The 2,687-nt window shown below is 40.3% G+C and overlaps 1 pseudogene; it reads left to right on the plus strand.

The window, feature by feature from the left end:
* Positions 1-219: 219 nt before the first annotated feature.
* LOC149225692 (large ribosomal subunit protein uL10-like) lies at positions 220-740 on the plus strand (annotated as a pseudogene).
* Positions 741-2,687: the final 1,947 nt, after the last annotated feature.

Raw genomic sequence — 2,687 nt, forward strand, 5'->3', positions numbered from 1 at the left:
CCAACTTTATGATTCGCTTCAATCGAGCCAGAGGAAACGATGGCGCATTTGCATTTGAATTTTTTGAGCCCTATATAAGTCTACGGTGTCTGCTTATGTCAAAAATTCTTGAGAGGAGTTATTAGCTAGACCGGGGGAAGAAGTTGTCCCTTTCCCATTCTCCATTATTTTTCTGGGAGTTTGTATCAGCAAATTCGAGCTACACTGGTGGTGCAGTAAACTCTTAACAAAGGTACTATTGAAATTATAACACCCGTGGAGCTTATTAAGAAAGGAGACAAGGTTGGTTCTTCCGAGGTAGCTTTGCTGGCAAAGCTTGGCATTCGGCCATTTTCCTATGGATTGATTATGCAGTCTGTATATGACAATGGGTCGGTATTTGATCCTCAAGTTATTGATCTCACAGAGGATGATTTAATAGAGAAATTTGCTATTGGTATTTCTACTGTGATAACTCTTTCTCTGGCGATCATTTATCCCACAATTGCAGCTATTCCACATGCTATCATCAACGGTTACAAGAATGTATTAGCAGTCACTATTTAACTTGACTATTCTTTCCCATTGGCCGAGAAAGTTAAGGAATATTTGAAGGATCCAAGAAAGTTTTCAGTTGCTGCTACCCGAGTTGCCGATGCTACAGAAGCTGCACCTATTGTAGCTGCTCCAAAGGAAGAGGAAAAGAAACCTGAGCCATAGGAAGATTCCAAGAGGATATGGGTTTCAGTCTTTTTGACTAGATTGGATGATTGCACAGCACAGATCATTAGAATTGATAATTTCAAGACAACTTCTATTCTTCCATTTTGTTGCAGTGTCAGTTAAGTTATATGTTGAGCTTCTGAATCATGGCTCCAATGTGATTGTTCGTGGCTCAGTGTTGCACTCGATTCCATATACCACTGCTCAATTCCCTTACAATATTCCACCTCTCACTCCCGTTACAATATATCATTATATCATTGCTCGCTCCTCCGTGGTATTACCTCCTTCGACTCCTGCACCCTCGACTCTCAGTTCACACTCCGGTCCCTACCACTTCGGTTCACACTCTGGTCCCTTGATGCAGTTCTTGGAATAACCCTTTCATTGGTGCGTAGCTCCTACAAGTGGGTCATTGTTGTGTTCGTCATTCTTATTGGAATACTGGGGAAAGTGGCAAGATCATAGAATATTGGTTCGTACCCTAGTCAAAGCATTTATATATATGACCATTCAAGTCCTGTCCATGACATGGTGCTATAGTTGTTGAAGTTTTGATAGCCATCATTTCTACTTTGAAAGTGAATATGTTGGAGGATTAATTGGAACGACAGAGTTCAATGTTCATAAACATTGGGGGCTGTTTATATTCTTTAAAGTTGCGGTTATTTGGCATTATGTAAGATATCCGTGCAACATTGTCATTAAATGGAGCAAATTGATGATGCATTACAATTATTGAATAGTCTAATATTTTCCACTGTTGATGGGATGGTAAAATTCAGTAAGGAAACTCTTTTTAACATTCAAACTTTCTTGCAAAATGTACAAGACAAAATTGATTTTTTTGCAGCTTCAATCACAGCTACAGCAAGAAGAGCTACATCAAATTAGACATCATTCTGAACCTGTTTTTGTTCAGAACATTGAGACAACCACCCATCAGCAGCAAGTCAATATTGTTGAAGTTCATTCAGATCTAGTGCCCAATAAAGCAACAAGGTTACATGCAAATGCAGAAAGTCAATTTGCACTTCCCAAGTCGGTCATTAAACCTTGGGAAGAGCTTGTCCACAACAAGCACAGAACTAGTCTTGGATATGATAAGGACGTGTCCTTTCATATTCTAGACTACTCCAAACCAATCCAATTTCAAAGTGCTGGATTTCTTCAGGACGGTTCATCTTCACCTGCTCCTCATGACAGTTCACCTTCAGCTATTTTAGATTCTAGTTCTCTTCCATAGCAGCCACAACAGATTGTGAAATACCAACACTGTGACCGAGTTGGCCATATGAAATATCACTGTTTTGATCTTCATCCATGTAAGCAATGTCATAACACTAGTCATTCTTCAAACATATGCTTCAAAAACAAACATCCTGCAAGAACAGTGATTCATCTTGGATGGATCACTTCTTGGCAATGGGCTTCAACAGGCAAGAAGATATTTCGCTCATACAACAGGATTTGTTCTCGAATATTGAAAAGTCTTGCAGTTGAGAGCTCTTCATATTCTCGCCTTGTATCTGACAGGGGGGAAATGATGGTCATCTACAAGCTTGAAAGCCACATTAAGTGAGCCTAAGCCACAACCTGCCATACCAAATTCAGAATTGTAGCCAGAGACAAAGATGCCCCTAAGCATGCCTTTAGTTTGTGACACCTCTTCAAAGAATTTGGGACACTTCCTCTAGCAGAATACTTCTGCTTCTTGTCAGTTTCGGAAGAGTTCTAGGAATTGCATTAAGCATTCCAGAGTTGTTGGTCATCGTTAAACCATCACAGGTTGAGACCTCCCTTTTCAGGTTGAGGTTCTCCCTTTTATGTGGGGTGAGACCTCCCTTTCATGGTTGAAGGTTTCCCTCTTCAAAACATTAGGAGCACTTCCTCTAGCAGAAGACCTTAGCTTCATGCCAGAATTGGAAGAGTTCTGAGAACTGCACTAAGCATTTTAGTGTTGGTGGTCATCCTTAAAACCATCA

This window comes from Pinus tabuliformis, chromosome J (genome assembly GCF_031772625.1).
Source record: "Pinus tabuliformis cultivar Carrire ecotype Pingquan chromosome J, CPIR1, whole genome shotgun sequence".
Lineage (NCBI taxonomy): Eukaryota > Viridiplantae > Streptophyta > Pinopsida > Pinales > Pinaceae > Pinus > Pinus tabuliformis.